This window comes from Miniopterus schreibersii (assembly GCF_964146895.1).
Source record: "Miniopterus schreibersii genome assembly, chromosome: 11".
Lineage (NCBI taxonomy): Eukaryota > Metazoa > Chordata > Mammalia > Chiroptera > Miniopteridae > Miniopterus > Miniopterus schreibersii.
In genome coordinates, this window is record NC_138111.1 from 16,795,619 (window position 1) to 16,812,641 (window position 17,023).

Genomic DNA, 17,023 nt, shown 5'->3' on the forward strand with positions numbered 1-17,023 from the left:
GGGTGTCTGATCAGGGCGGGGGCGGCGAGGGGGGACTGGGAAGGTAATGAATGGGAGGCCTGGGCAGCGGCGCGGGAAGTGCGCGAACGAACGCGGGAAGGGGGTAGCCGTAGGGAGGGGCCCGGGGGTGTCACGCCAGGTAGGGGACTGAGCTAGGGGGATGGAGTTTGGGGTGCGGGCGTTGCTGACTCGTGCTACGTGGAGCAAGCTGAAAAGAAAGAAGGCGGGGGAAGGGGGCCGGCGTCTGCGCTGCTGGTTCGGCCCTCCCTCGGCGCCCCCTCTCCGGTGGCCCCGGCCCGCGCGCCAAACCCGAGCAGTTGGGACGGATCTGCGGTTGACTTTCCCGGGGTTGCGACTCCTCTGTCCCGGCGCCGAGCGCTGATCTCGGGCGGCCTGGGTTCCGCCGCCTCGGAGCCCTCCCGGGCTTCCCGCGGGACCCCGGCGGGGTGGGCGCAGGGGGTGGCCGGCGACGACCTAGGGGCGGGCGGAGGGCCGGGCTCGGCTGGCCGCGGGGCGGGGGCCCCGGGGATTGACCGCGCAGCCCGAGGCCAGCCCGGGGGTGGCGGGAACCGGACTCCAGACGGCGGCAGCGGCAGGCGCAGGTAAAGGGGCGGGCGCGGGGCGGGCGCCGGGCGCGGGGGGCGGGGGTTGGGACGGCGCCCCCTGGGCTCGGAGCCAGTGGCCGCTGAGCCACCTAGAGGCGCGTTGGGGTCGCACTGTCCTGCGGCAGACGGGCTTTGTGGCTGCGCGTGAGTGTGTGAGTGTGAGTGTGGGTGTGTACGTGTGGGTGTGCGCGCGCGCGCGCGCTCGCCTGTGTCGGGTGTGGGTGGGTGTGCGAGCCTGCGAGCCGGCCTGCAGGAGGCGAGGCTGGCTTGGCCTCCCTAACCAACCAGTTGACCGAGTCCCGGGAGGGAAGTTGCCGCAACAGCCCGGGCCGCCGGCCCTCCTGTCCCCCGGCCAGGTCAGTGCGTCCCGGGGCCCGCCCAAGTGACACGTAGGTGGCCTCGGGCTACCTGGGGCAGGGTGGGGGCTCGGGAAGGCTTGCCGGGGGCGCTGGAGATTCCCCCAGAGCCGCGCCCGGGTGGCCGTGCACCGCCCGGGGTCCTCGCGCCCCTCCGCTGGGAGCTCCCGCCCCACTCGCTCCTCGCCGACGACCAGGACCGCGGCCTCTCCTGGGCTGCGGACTTGAAACTTAAGTTTCTGTCCAGCCGCTTAGCCAACACGCTTAGCAAGTAACTGGAAAATGTAAGGCGAGGGAGGGACCTGGCTTTGAGTCGGAGGTTTTGAAATCAACGGGCTCGTTTGGTTTGTGTAGGACTAGTTCGTGTGGAATGGATTTAAAAGTTTTTCTCGTCTTTCTTTGCTGCCCCTTGGCCTTTGAAGCGTAAGAAGGACGCATCCAGGACGTGCTGCCTGCAGGCTGGGGCCCGAGATTGCTGCCTCCTGCTGCTGTGTCTGCTCTTTCCCTCTTTTCCTTTTTGTTGAAAGCCACGGAGGTTGCGTAAATGTGGGTTTACCAGCGAGTGCTCGCTTGTTAAACTTTCCCCGTGAATGCGTTGACTCCCACTGAGATAGACACACATTTGCAAAAGTGAATATTGAAAGCATGAACTTGCAGTTATTCGAGCAAACTCCTCTATTCCTTCAGGCCCTAACAGTCCGTGTTTTCCACCCATGTGACTAAGCATCGCTCGCCAGGCAGAAGCGTCACCGCGAGGTGAGCGGTGCAAAGCGATTCTGGCCAAAGGGAGGAGACCCTGCGCGGGGAACACCGATAACGTCTCGGAAGGAGATGGTCCCTTGTCAAACCGAAGAGTGAGCCCCAGTGAAAAAGGGTGTATATCCTGGAGTTATTGTCGTTTGGACAGAACTAAATTCCATTACTCACAACCTCCCTCTCCGCCGGCTCGTCGTGTCAGCCCCCGATCCTCCAGATCCGGGTAGGAGTGAGCATATTTGCCCCCAGCACAGGATTGTTACCAACAGCCAGCATTACAAGTATGTTAAGGCTGCTGCTTTCTTGCTACTTTCTTCCTTAAAGAAGCCGAGTAGCCAGAGAAAGAAGCAGCGGGCGTAGGGCGGGAAGGCGCGGGCTGAGTGGGGGGCGCGGCAGCGGGACCCGGTGTCCCACCCCAGGCCCGCAAGCGCACCGCGCGTCCCCTAGTGGCACAACCTTCGCCGGTCCGGTCAGCTCCTCTGTGTCTCAGGGTCCTCGCCTAGAAAATGGAAGGGGGTTTGATGATCTTTGCAGTTCCTTCCAGCTCCCCGAGTAACTAGAGACTGGTGGGTGCTTATCCGCGTTGGAACAGTGGGAACAGGGTAAGAGGAAGTGTGAAGGGGTGAGTCCTGGAGGGGAGTGGGAGTGAGAGGGCAGGAGGGCCAGGGAGGCAAGGAAAAGCAGCTGTAGGAGTTGCCTGGAGCAGGGAAAGCCTTGTGCTGGGAGTTCATTTTTCTCTTTTTTTCGTTCTTCCTCCACAAGGGCATCAATAACAGTCCCTCCCCCATCAATCTTTGATTACCCTTATTATTTAAAATGTGGGAAGCTGCTTAGCTTTAAAATCAAGGTGATCCCTGCAGCTGACCTCTGCGCCTTCTATTTGCATTATTGCCTCTTAGCAGGTCAGCTGCTGCCCCCAGCTTTGGATACTCAGCCTGGATCTCAATTTCCCTGTGAATGATGGGGAAAAAAATAACAGAGGTGGGGATGTGAGTGGCAGACCTTCCAGCAACTTGCATTTTGAAACTTCCATTTTTCATTTCAAGTTAATGTTTTCCAAAGAGTAATTTGATTAAAAAAATTATACCATAGTATTTTCAAGGTTTGATGGAATCTGTTCTGTTAGACCTACTGGAAAATTCACAGAAAGTAAAATCCTTGCTTGCTGAGTCTTTTTGATACATAATGACATTCAGTCTGATAGTGACTGTTAGGGCCAGAAACCTTATTTCAAATGCATTGCAGGGAAAGTTGCAATCTGGGCAGAATACACTCATTTTTATTGGGAAGCTCCTAGTGTTCAGGAAATCATAAGACTTTTGAAATTTAGTTTGAGGTCAAGATTTTAATGTCTGTACTTGATGTGTGGCCTGTCTTTTCTTTAATTTTTCTGGTACCAGTATACACACTCACTTGAGGAACATGATTTATTTTAAAAGTGAAGTGTGATGTAGTAAAAACTTGAACATAAGCTCTTGGTTTAAAGTCTGAAAGTCTGCTCTGGCCTTGCTGACTTGGAATCATGCTCCTGTTTGATTTCTTATTTTTACTTATGTTACCCAAAAAGTATTAGTTAACTGTTTCATGGAGAACTATTATGGATATCATAAAGTTGTGAGAAAAAAGAGGACATTTTAATTCAATGAGCAATTACTGAATTCTCCTCTAGTGGAGATATGAGTCTGATGAAAAGGAGGAATCAGTCTAGAAGGAGCTGCAGTGGGAGGGAAAAGATGCAGCTAACTTCAGTATAGCAGCTGGATTGCATAACTGGGCAGCAGCTGTAGAATCCAACGACCTTGGCATGCCAGGGAGTGGAAAATTAAATTCTGACTTTGGGGAAGACTTCTGAAAAGGACTTGAAAGATGAAAAAGATCATCTCTTAAAGATGAATGTTGGGGTAGGGTGTGTGTGTGTGAAGATGTGGTTGGAGTTTGGGGTAATGGGGGCTGGAAAGATATAAGGTGGTAAATTACGGGGGAACTTGAAAGTTATTTTAAGGAGTTGTGCTATGTGGGGATGGGGAGGGGAAAGTATTATTTAACCCCAACATGCAGGAAGACACTGAGTGACACATATTGGGGCTTAGTGAGGGGTGACATGATTGAGAGGTGATTGGGCTTTTATCCCATTAAATTCCATTGAAACTCATGGCTAGTGAGTTCTAGGGCACTGCTGCTAGTTTATCCAGCTTATATAAAGACTGCAGAATAAATGAATATGTGGTTTCTTCCTCTAGCCCCCAATTGATAGAGCTTTTCCTACTTTTGAGAAATTTAATTTAGTAAAAATTAATGATGCTATTGTGTTATGTCTGGACCTTTTGAGCATGTGAGTTAAAGTCACTCTCCAGGCACAGAGCTGACCAAGAGGCATTTTGTTTTGTTTTGTTTTGTTTAGGGAAGGGCCTGCTGGTTAATGCTAATTTAAACATGACTCCAGTGGCAACCAGCATTCTTGACCCTGTTTGCGTTACACATAGTATTTAACCACAGTGGTTGACTATTTGCAGCACAGAAGAGAAAGAATTATTATTAGTTTGGAATTGAGGTTAATGCCCTTGTAAAGCGAGGGGTGATGATGGTGGAGGTGGGGAGTGAGTAGCACCCCGAGTACTACGGTGAGGGCTGACCCAACCCTGGAAATCCTCTATGAAGTTTAACCTCCAATAGAAGTAGCCCGCTCAATACTGTAGACTAATACTTTTTAACAACCTTCTTTTTGGTCATCTGCTCCCTGTCCCCCCGCCCAAATCTCTAGCGCTCAGGTGTCTAGCTGATTATCTCTTATATAGGAAGAATGTCTGTGGGATCCTTTTGGGAGAGGTGCTTAGCAGCTCTGTAGGTTTCCTCTCACACCCCAATACCTCTGTCATGGGTAGGAATGGATGGCTTGTCAGGGGGCATGTCCAAGGTGGAGTTGATTTGGATAAATGTTTTTATTGCCCTTGATTCTGGAGATGCTGGGTTACCAAGGAGACAGATAATGAAAGGAGAGTAGGTCAGCTGCTTTTTACTATCTTCTGAATACAATTTGAATGACTGATCTTCCCAGTACTTTGCTTAATCTCTGCAAGGAAACTTGGGTTTGGCTTGTTTGGTCATTTAATTAAGTGAAGGAGCCCAAGGTTAGTATACTGTATTTATTAGAAGGATACACTTTTTTGGAGGGAAGGAGAGGGGTGTGAAGGGATTTTTTTCCCTGGCATTTTTTCCAGCAGGTTAGTATTATTTCAAAGTAGCATTGTTGCCATTGTTATTAATAACTTACAGGGATGGGGCAAAGAAAATTGTTTTAATACTTCAATGGTAGCTACTGTCATCTGTGCTATAGAAATTTTAACCTTGAAGTTCATGTAAAAGTGATTTTTTTTTTTCCAGAAATGAAAGAGGACTATTTTACTGCATGCATGCATTTAGGTTATAATTTATTTTACTTTTGTGGCACTGTTTTTAAAAAGTGGTATAATAGCAGGGCAGACTCTTAACCTTGGTCCAGTGCTAACACAAACATGTGTAAGCCTGAATGAGGTAGATCAGGCTGTGTTCATTGTGTTGAATATGGAGATAAGGGAAAATGATGTCAAAATCAGCCTCTTTCTCTAAAAGAGAAAAAGAAAGTTTAGTAACACTTGATCATGGATTTCTTTGGGGTGAGATTTCCAAGTGGAACTGTTAGTTAAAGGAAATTCTGTTTATTATGGCCATCCTGTGTGCCTATGCCTCTTTAGGATTCACTATACAGAGACTGCTACTATGAACCACTCCTTTTTATTTTCTTTAATTTAATTTTTAATTTTTTATATTTGATTTCAGAGAGAGGAAGGGAGAGGGAGAGAGAGAGAAACATCAGTGATGAGAGATAGTCATTGATCGGCTGCCTCCTGCATGTCCCCTTACTGGGGATCGAGCCTGTAACCAGGAATTGAACCGAGAGCTCCTGGCTCACAGGTCCATGCTCAACCACTGAGCCACGCCTACCAGACTGAACCATTCCTTTTAAAGTCTGCTATACTTAGTTTTCTTTCTCTGTGTTTAAGTGTTTGTCCTTGACCAACCCCTTAATTGCCTCCGTTCTGAAATTCTTTCCTCAACAGAAAAATATCCCTCGCTCTTTGAAAGGAGAAATGACTCAGGGGGAGAGGCAACAGGTTCTTTTCAACCCTAGCAGCACTTAGTTGACTGCCTGCTATATACCAAGCACTGTACTAGGTTTTAGAAGCAAGGAGTGGGAGTGAATAAGGCAGGATTTCTACCCTCCATGAGGAGCTCACAGACATATTAATAGATGATTGCTAATTAGTGTAACAAGCATGATAAACGAGAAAATTATGGGAGCACCAAGCATAGAGTACCTGACCCTCAAGGTCTTAGGGTGGATGTGGGTGCAGGAGTGGGGTTGGGAGTGGGTCAGGAAAGGCTCCTGGAAAATTAGAATCTGGAAGGACCACAAGAGATAAACCAAGAAACCTAAAAGAGACAAAAGGCATCACAATAGAGGGAATCAAGAGGCTTTTTACTTCCAATTTTGCTGTCGCTGAGTAAATCAAAGTTCCTCTCTTTTTGCATCCGTAAAGAAGGAATAAGAGCTAATATTACCTGCTCGCTAATTCTAGTTTGCATTTCATTGCTTCTTAGTTGAATCTTTTATGTGTACATTTATCTCTTCCACATTCAATAGACGTCTGTCACACACCTCCCATTACTGAGGAACAGTGGAAAAAAGGACACCTCGGGCCTCTTCTCTCAGGGAGCTCACATTCTGTCACATTACATTGATAACAGAAGTTCTTTTGAGATCCCCTCAGATCTGGAGCATGTTTGTGGAGCTGCTCTTCAATGTCAGGAATGTTTTGTTCAAACGAGTCTCGGTATTTTCAAGTCAGTTAGCTTTTCCTTCTTGAGGAAGAGAAGGAGACAGAGCCTGGCATTCTCATCTTCTTTATAAACCTGAAATGTTTTCTCTGGTGCCGGCTTTCATCTCATTTGGGATGTTCTTAATTTTGGCCCAGCTTGTGTTCGAACTTCTGTATTCACTGCATGACGTGCTTCCTGGGATCACCCAACTCTTGAGTTCGTGGGAAGCCAGGCCTAGCCTGAGGTCACACTGTCATGGCACTTTGCTTTGTTAATGCATTTCGCTTACCTTGTTTAAGTCACTCGGGGGTATGAACACAGTAGAGAGTGTTCCAACCAGAAGAAGGGAGCTGCATTCACTTATGAAATATGTAGTTTTTGTAATGATTCAAAAATATAGACGTGTCGAAAGTAAACGTAAGAATCTCCCTCTGCCGCCTCAACCTTGCCCGTCTGATGTAACCCTCTGTCATCGAGTTGTCACTTAGCCTTCCATGCTTGTCCTTCTGCCTTGGGAAACCTACACCAACGTCTGTGTTTATACATATTTACATATGTGCGGGATGTGTGTGGGTCTGTTTGTGTGTACCCGTAAGTGTGTTGATCTCCGCCTGCGTGTGTGTCTGTGGGTACCCCCACTCCTCATGCCCCGTTCTGTCTGGTTTGAGAGAGGCTGCTGTTGAGGCTGCCCCCATGGGTCAGAAGTTTCAAGTCCAAAGAGCCTTGGTGGCTCCTCTTTAATTGCTGCGGCATGATGTTACTCAATTGGGAGCCCTCGTCAGAGAGATGAATGTCTGGCTGTTATGAAGAGGCAACAAGGAAACTCTTTCCAGCTGCGTGAGCACCAAGACAACAAATATCACTGCAGAGAATGTTATTTCCACGAGGACTCTGCTTCATCTGGATCTCAGGCGGGGGGGAGGGGCACTTGGAGCACATATTTTGGCATCTGCGAATCTTTTGTTAGGTGGGAAACGGGCATTGGTGGGAGGCCTGTCAACCACTTCTGCAGGGGCAGGTAGGTGGGGTTACTCATTACAGGCAGGTTTCATTGGGGGAGTATTGGAGGACCCCTTAGACATCGGTAATCAGCAGAGGATCGGGACAGAGTGTTCTTACCTAGGGAGAAACAGAATTGCCTTTTGGTAAGGGGCTGCTTTGCCATGTTGGACTATGATTTGTTGGGAGAGGGATTATTGCCATGTGATGAGAATGAGGCAGTCATTCTGTACCCAGTATTTATTGTACCCAGAGCTTGCTTTACCTTCTGAGTAGACACAGAGACCTGAAGGTTCAAAGTCTGGGGCAGGATGACCGACTTTTTCAAGCTCACCACTTTATATGAGACCTTGTCAGTTCAGCTCGATGCGGCTGAAATCGTTGCGTGCTCCTGTGGTTAAGTCCCCGTGCCTGCCTGAGGACACTAAAAAGAAGAAGAAGAGAAACAGCCAAGAAAGGCTGGTCCCTGCTCTCAAGTAGCTCATAAACACGGAGAGCCATGGATGCAAATGCGCAAGATCAGGCAGACACGATGCATGTCACAGACCAAGGTTTAAACAAAATGCCATTGGAGTATCTGAGGATGGAGAGAGTAACTCTGTGCTGGAGTAAAGATTCACAGCAGGATTCTGTCCTCAGTGGACACGCTGGGTGAAAAGCTCATTCCACCAGAAGAGTAATAATTAAGGAAGGCCAAGTGCTGCATGTGAGTGGCAGGTTATAGTTTGTGGCACAGTGGTGGTATGCTTTGGATCAATCTTGAAGGACCACAAGAAGGGTGCTGGAAGCTGTTAGGGACCAAAAAAAGGACATGTTGATGCCATTAACAGAGAGGAGGGACGTGAGAGTAAGGGGATGGTTCCAGTGAGGCATGCGGGCCCAGGTTTTCAGCGTGGAAGCTTAGCGGAGAAGTCAGAGCTTGACAGAACTCAGGATTAACTGTTATATGTCAAAATAAATGCAGTCATGTGCCACTTAACACTGGGGATGCGTCCTGAGAAATGCTTTGCTAGGCGATTTCATCACTGTAGAAACATCACGGTGTACTTACACACACCTGGGTGGTATAGCCCACCACACACCTAGGCTGTATCTAATAGCTTATTGCCCCTAGGACAGAATCCTGTGTAGCATGTCACTGTACTGAATACTGTAGTCAGTTGTAACTCAATGGTGAGCATTTGTGCATCTAAACTTATCTAAACCTGGAAAAGGCACAGTAGGATTACGGTACAAAAGATTTAAAAATGGTACTCCTGTATAGGGACTTAACATGCATGAATGGAGCTCGCAGGACTGGGAGTTGCTCTGGATGATGAGTGGTGAGCGGATGTGAAGTCCTAGGTCATTACTGTATGCCACTGTAGACTTTATAAACACACTACACGCAGGCTATACTAAATTCATAAAACAACATGAGATTAAATCACGTACAAGAGAAAATGATGCAATCAAGAGACACAGTAAACACGAGATACTTGAGGCTGCTTGCTGGCCTAACACGGCATACTGTTTTACAGCAAACTTCTTTTTTTGTAAATAGAGTACTGTCTAAAATATCTTCTTAGATGAGGGAAGACATTAATTTTTTAAAATTTCTGTTTTATTCTCTGCTGTTTTCCTAATGCTAATACAAATACCTTGCATACAGTAAAGCTCAAAATTTTTGTTTGAACTGAAATTTTTTGAATAAAAGTTAATATATTTACCATCTGTTGAGCATATTATGGTAAATAAGATGTGGTCTTGGCTGCATGAGATTTGCGATCTAGTGAGGGAGATGGCCTCTGAACTGGTAACTGCAAGTGTGATTGGAACTGGGGAGACAAGCAGGGTGTCCTGGAAGAAAGAGTATACCAGGGAGGTGAACTTTGTCTGGGAGAGGTGAGGGAAGTTTCTCTGAGAAAGTAGCGTTTATACTGAGGCTTGAAAGATGAAGTGAATTAGTTAAGTGAAATTGAGAGGTGAGGATGGAAGACAAAGGAGACATTGATATAGAAAAAGAAGATATGATTGAACAAAATCAACAAAATAAACAAAAGTATGATTCTCACTTCTTGAGTTGAAATTAGGTCATTTTTTTTAAATGATGGCATTACATAAGGGTAGAAATTGATCAACTTTGTTGGCATTTTTGTTGCAGGGTACTTCATTATCAATAACTTTAAAATAATCAGCAGTGTTTTTTAAATTTTTGAGTCAGTTGTTATTGAGGGAGGAGGAATTTTCATCTGAAAATAGCAATTTTTAAAAAGTGGAACTAGCTTGAATTCTATTTTGTGCTAATACAAATCACTAAAAATAAAAAACAGTGCAGGGAAAGCAAACATTCTTGTTAATATCTGACTTCATTGGGAATACTGCTGGTTCAAGCTGACTTGGCTGAATATTGCCTTATTATAGTCATGTGAACTTTTGTAGAAATTACTGGTTTTATTTATCATGGTAACTGAGTGAGGGTTGTACAATTTCTATTTCTTGTTGATTAAGGGTTTCTGTGTCCTGATGCTTGAAAAATAGCATGATTTTCTCTAGGTGACAAGTACAGATATGTTTATGAATTCAGCCACTATAATAATATCATTCACATCCTCTATGCCCCGATTCTGTACTTGAGCTGTCATAGACTGATAATGGCCCTTTAGTCTCTCTCTATAAATGGCCTTTTGTCAATTTTTTATAGTAATTTTTATGTGTTAACATAATATTAAACACATAAAGGTTCCTGTTAGGCCTTCACTATGGGTTCGTTAATATAAAATAACCCTCTATGCTTTGGAGACTACATTCTACTTTTTTCCTGATCTTAGTGTTATCAATCCTCTCTCTTTTTTTTTTTTTCTCTTTGAAATGACTTCACTCATCCTTCTGATTTTAAACTTTTGGTGTCATTTTATTTAATATATTTTTGCCTGTAAGCAACATTTAATCGATTTTGTTTTAACATACTTCTTATAGGGAAACTTATTACTGTTACATTTATTGTTATAACCATTACGTTTGATCTTAGCTCTTACCCTTAAGTTTTCTCTTTGTTAGGAAAGGTACTATAGCCTTGTGTATAAAAGCACTGGCTTGACTTTTTCCACCAGTATTTGGTCACATGGCCTTCAGTAAATTACATAATGTCTCTAAGACAACAGTTCTCTATTTGTAAAAAACAACACACATACAAAAATATTTAATTAATGCTTTAAAAATGCCTGGCACACTGAATGTGTTAATTGCCGTTTTTATTGTTGTCGATAAGTTCAATGATACAGAATTGTTGGTATTTGACTACTTTTGACTTATAAAAATAGCATTTTCATATGGTTCAATCTAATAGTCTTCCTGGGCTTTTTTTTATTTCCTGTTTTCTTCTGTGTATTGTTTGTTTCATACATCCATAGTATTTTGAAATGGCCAAGTCTAGTGTTCAATCTAGGGCCTTTATGTTTCCAAATACTTTCATAAACCTATGTTTTTCTGGTCCCCAAAGTCAAAGAATCACAGTATATAACTTTTAATCATAATCTAAAATTTAAGTATAGTTTAGATCTTGTAATAAAATCTGCAGCAAATATTTCATGTGTCTGTGATTAGTCTTGACCTTCACTAGCATTTGCATCCGTTTAGGCCTCTTGCTTTGCCTGGCTTCACAGGTGCCTCCCTTGTAGTTGGAGGATGGCCTCGTATTTATCTAATCAGTTGCATCTTCTGCATTTCTGAACTAGACTCAGGATTTTTCATACATTTATCAGAGCATCTGTCTTGTTGAAGTTCAAAAGGTACAATGTACATCTTTCAGATTCATGTGGTCCAAGAATGTGTTTCTTACCCATCCTTTGCAGAGGGTAGTGGAAACAATGCCTTGGTTGTGGCCTTTTCCTTTCTGTCTTTCTAGTGCTGCTGCCTTTTTTTCTTCTTTTTTTTTTTTTCCTTTTTGTGTATCTTCTTGAGCATTTTGATGGGAAGTTCGAGGAGTTGTATTGGGACATTAGTTCATTGGCTTCCAAACTTTTTTCACTGTGACCCATAGTTACAAATGGTCATACACACGTGAATAAAACTAGAGTTTCATGTTGTTTACTAAGTACAGTAAACTCTAATCCCCCCCCCCTTTATTTTTTCTATGCTACTCTGCATATTTTCATTTTTAAAAAGGTGCTGGTCACAACTCAGAAGTTTCGAACACACTGATGTGGTCATGAACTGAAGCTGGGAAAACACTGATCTAGTCTGTTGCTGTTCTGTGTAGAATTAGGGTCGCTTGTTATTTAACATGTCTTCCTTATGTGCAGTACCAGTTCCTGTGCTAGTAGCTGGGAGTAGAGTGGCGAGTAAAGCATCCTTACCACTGGGGCATGAAGCGTGGAGTCTACTGGGAAGGAAGATATTGACCAGATGGTCGCTCAAGCACATATGTACAAAGTGTGATAAATGCTACAAGGGAAAATAATAGGGTGTTTCAGAAGAGATTAAATGGGGAACCTCATCTGACTTTGGGGTGATTCAAGATTTCTCGAGGGAAGTGACTTTTGATTAGGTCTGCAGAATGAGAAGGGGTTACCTCTGTGAAAGGACGTGGTGGGGTTGTGTGTGGGATTGTAGAGTCGTGGAAGAATTGAGTAATGGTAGCAAAACAGAGCGCTGGAAGTGAATGGCAGATGGAAGCTGTCCTTCCTGTTTGACCATTTGGCATTTTTTGGATGACATTTAATGGGCCTCCCTGTTTGTGGCTTTCTAAAAATTTTCACTTGACAATAGTAAAATAAGAATAGAATGCATATTTTTGGGAGGTGAGTCTAGGTATGTGTTGAAGCAGTTTTTTATTAAGCAATTTTGCCTACTGCTGAATAATAATAGCATTCATTGAAGGTTTGCTCTGTGTTAGGAACCAGAGCAAACTCTGGTTTGCTCTGCATGGATATGTAGAAGTAGTTTTGGTTGGATTAAAAATATTCCTTGTTCTTAACAATAAAGCATAATAATCAAATAAAAAATATATACTTAATCTAGTGTAGTTACCAATTTAGTAATTATGTGTAATTTGTAAAAAAGTACAATGCAGAAGTTAAGTTTTGGTAGGGGAAGACCAGATGATTGGGTATTTCATAGCTTCCTGTTAACTTAAAAAAATGGCTTGGAGTGATTGCTCTAGGCTTTTTATTTTTTATTTACTTATTTTGCCATGGTAGGATTTAAGGGCTCATTCCTTTCCCCCACTGTTTTAAAGCTGAGTGAAGAGTTTAAAAAATATTTAAAATTGGAAATTCATAAAGTAAGTCTGAGACTGAATGATACATGAGACTAGTGTTCGAGACTAATGAGACCATGATTCAATTAGTTAGAGACTAATGAGGCCGTGATTCCTGTGCCAGTTTTCCTGCTGCTGCCCGTAGGCCTCTGGCAGTACCCAACCTTTCCAGGCCTTCAGGTCTTTGTCCTAAAATAGGTGACTTAGAATCAATTTGCAAAAATCATTTTCCCCATTGTATTATTCAATGACTCTAAGCTAATTATTTTCAAGTTTGATCTGGCTGTTTAATCTTCAAAGAAATGATGTTCCCATGCCGTTGAGCAAATTCAGTCTAATAAGCTTAAACTAACCGTGGGAGGACTCCAGGTGTCTGCATCCTCATGTGCCTTGTAGTAAGACTCAGATGGCACAGACACCTTCATGTTTTACAACCTGCTACTGCTTCTCCTGGAAACCTTGAAGAGCAGGCAAAGCCCGAGACTTAGCTGGGCAAATACTTAAGACTTCAACATCATAGTTTGTTGAAATCAATTTTTTTTAACCTTTCAGATTCAGTAAAGATGAATAAAATCATAGGTTTATATGCTGGATGCTTGGTTTTAGGGAAATCTGCAGGCTCTAAGTTTTAATATGTAATCCACATTTTATGAAAACCCATTAAACAGTAAGGGATGCTATTTCACAGAGATTTAAAGAGCTAGGGAATCATGGAGGACGCATTCAGTTTCAATGACTATTCTTAGGAATATCTGATAAGGAACGGGTTTTATGTGGAAGGGAATGAAAGGTTCTTGGCAACTTGACTTTTTTTTTTTTAACCAGTGTATTAAATCAGTTGATTCAAATACATTATTTTTTGTAATTTCAAAACTTTTAATCTCTCAAGTTCACTTATTATAATATGAGCACTTTATTATACTTGTTCTTATTTTTGAGGAAAATACATTTGAGGAAAAAAGATGAGATGAATGCTTTTTTATTGAGCTCTATCTAATTCCTCATTCACTTTAGATATTTATTCAGGAGATCTGGGTGACTGTGGGTATTTTACTTATGGTGTTTTGGTGCTGATTCATCAGCTTATGTGCCTTTATTTTCTGTTGATTTTCTTCTTTTTAAGCTGATACTGTATGGAAATCTGGCCAGGACCACAGGCTCCTGATCTTGGGCGAGGCAGGTACCGGTCACAGTGTTTGGGATCATGCTGGGCGTAGGGCCAGGGCATAGGCACAGGCGTTGCTCAAGGCTAGGACTCGAAATAGGTTGGATCAGGAGGAGTTGGAGTCATGGGGTTAGGTCAGGTTCAAGGCCGACAAAGCCAGGAGGTGGCACAGGGTGTTCCGAGACACTTCTGGGTCGCCCTAAGACAGAAGCTGAGTAGCTGAAAAGCTAAAGCTCCCTGGAGAAATTTTATTTTCAGAGTTGGGAGCATCAGTTGAACTTCTCTGCTTGTTCAAGGGAACCTCAGCACTCAAGCAGGCCTTTGTCACCATGACCCTGGAAACACAGTCCTAGCGACTCTTCAAGCATTTGGCCACCTCAAAGCGGGGGACCAGGAATCACAAATCCTTAACCGATTCAGGTATTAGGGACCTCTTTGACTGCTTTCTCTAGAAGCAAGAATTAGGCCAGGTTTCATGTCTAAATATATTTATTATTCCTGCAAGAGATTTATGGGAAAACATATTTAACATTCCATTAATTTGGGGGGGTAAGTACCAACTCTGGCCAGTAGCTGTGGCGACTGAGGCGAGCGCAGTGCTGGGTTTGTTCTAATGCAGGCAGGATGCGTAGAATCACTTACCCCCTTTTTCCTTCATCCCATTTTCATGGTGGAATAACTCAGCGGGCAAAAGGGTAACATGTTTTTCAGTAAACACATCTTAAAGTATTTAAAACGATTTAATTCGTTTAAAAATATTTGTTTCTCTGTAAGAAACTGCTTAGACTATTCTTTAAAATGTTTGAAAAATTATTTTTGAAACCACATTAGGGTAATATTTAAATAAACAAACACATTTGCAGTTCCCTAATGTAATAGAGAACTTTTTATTTTTTAAACATGGTAGCTTTGGGTCTATTTCCTTTATGGCTTTTTTATGGTCTACTTCTATGTAGAGGCAACAAATGTGTTTTGTTCCACTGACCGTTTTTTTTATCTACTGTTATATATGGCAACATAGCCTGGGGCGTTATATTTTTAATAGTAATCCGTTAAGTTGTTAAACTGTTGTTCCTTCAGAGATTGCCTTAGTTTTGGACATCTAGTGTTATTTCTCATTTATTTACTACTTTAAAAACACTGCACCCAACCACATTTTTGAGAGTACTGTCAGTTGGTTTTCAAGTAGATTGAAAAAGATTATTAAGAAAACTTTTTTAAATTGCAAAAGTAATATGTGTTTATTGTAGGAAACAAAGAAAAATATAAAGAAGAAGAAGAAAAAAACCCCAGCTATAATCCCTACCTGGAGAGAGCCATTGTCAACTTTATGGGGTATTTCCTTTTAATATTTTCCCATTACATTTTATATGGCTGAAATCCTACTGGGCCCAATGAGCATCCTGTTCTTTGTCTTCGTAGTACATCATAATTAGAGGTGACCTTAATTCCATCCAGTAGCTCTACCTCCCCGCAGTGAATACCTTTGTGTGTGAAGCTCTTTCTGCATTTCAGATGATTTCTTTAGGATAGATTCCCAGTTACAGAATTTATGCCTCGAAAGCTGGGGATGGTTTTTATGAATAGTGGTGAGAAATGATTACATCTATTTTCAAAACAGTGATAACAGCTCATACTCCTACCAGCAGAATTTGAGAACAGTTTAAAGACACAGATTTGTGTGAATGAAATGTGGATTTGTAGACCTTGGAAAATGATCGGAGCAACAGGAAGCTTTACTACCAACCGGACCTGGATGATACAAGTGGAACTGACCCTACCTCGCTAGTGGACATGCTTCTGCCCACTGCGGCGATACCCTCCACTTCCCATAGCATTATACCCTGAGGGAGAACATCTTCTCAAGGCTTCCCTTGGCCCTCCTCTATCCTTTGTGTGTGCAGATTTTAATATGCCATCCAATATTTTGGTTGTAACTGCACTCACTGTATGAACTGATTGTGGAGTATCCCTGGATAATATACTTCTGCAAAAGAACTGGTTAGCTACTAGAAAATGGAACAAATACTATAAAAATGGATAGCAAAGAATTAGAAACTAAATATTATTTATACCTGTACTTGTTTAATTTGTATTCCTCACATTGGTTCCCATAAGCTTTGTTTTCTTCCAGATGCCATTGATATTGAGGTCAGGGACCACTTTTACTCCTTTGGGGAAATTAAGTTAGGTTCCTAAAGAAGTAATTGACCGTTTCACCCATAACTGGAAGTAATCACATGGGATGCAATTCAGTTTGACATTCAGTTAGTGATCACTTGTTAGACTCTGGAGATAAAAGGTGAGTAAGGTGGAGGCCCTATCCTCAAAAAACTCACAAATAGTAGAGGTGTGATAAAGGCAATGCTGGAAGTTAGTTACTGCGTATTTCCCTACTGAAGATAAAGACATTTAGTAAGCACAGGGGGAAATGCAGGGGGATGAGTGTGAGTTTAAGCAGAGACCAACACTGAGCGTCCACTTCAGGGTCCTACCCATGTATTAGAAGAGGGCCACATACTTCACTGTTTGTTTTTTTTGTTTGTTTGTTTTTTTAAATATATCTTTATTGATTTCAGAGAGAGGAATGGAGAGGGAGAGAGAGAGATAGAAACATCAATGATGAGAGAGTCATTGATCAAACCCACAACCTGGGCATGTGCCCTGACCAGGAATTGAACCCCGATTGCCTGGATCCTAGGTCGACGCTCGACCGCTGAGCCACGCCTGGCCGGGCCACTGTTTTTATTAATAGGGGACACAGTCAGCTGTATGACTCTGAGATCCTCTGAGGATAATGAATAAATCAGGGACACAACACTTCCTGGGGCTGGGAGGAGAGAATTTTATCTTCATTCTTTGCACATTAGATATGTTAATGGGATGAGCAATGTCTCCAAACACAACCTTTACTATGAATATAACTGAGGTTTTAAAAAAATTAATGTTGCTCAATATAGGCCAGTGGCTTGATGCCAAAGCTTATCTCAGAAAAGCAATTCTATAGGAACCCAAGCAAGACAGTTTAGACAAGCAGCTCGTGGCC

At 43.2% G+C, this 17,023-nt stretch overlaps 1 protein-coding gene across 7 annotated transcripts in view; it reads left to right on the forward strand.

Moving 5' to 3' along the window:
- Nucleotides 1-17,023, forward strand: part of LPAR1 (lysophosphatidic acid receptor 1) — a 95,079-nt gene that overhangs the window by 1,005 nt on the left and 77,051 nt on the right. Inside the window, exons 1-2 of one of the 7 annotated variants that reach the window (XM_081152093.1) lie at nucleotides 672-961; nucleotides 1,649-1,998. The exons of 2 other annotated variants lie outside the window; for them this stretch is intronic. The gene's annotated coding sequence lies outside the window, so the exon portion shown is untranslated. Of the gene's footprint in view, nucleotides 1-504; nucleotides 603-671; nucleotides 962-1,648; nucleotides 1,999-14,322; nucleotides 14,398-15,227; nucleotides 15,313-17,023 lie in introns of those variants that run through there. 4 more of the 7 variants (XM_081152096.1, XM_081152097.1, XM_081152095.1 and 1 more) reach the window with 4 other exon arrangements.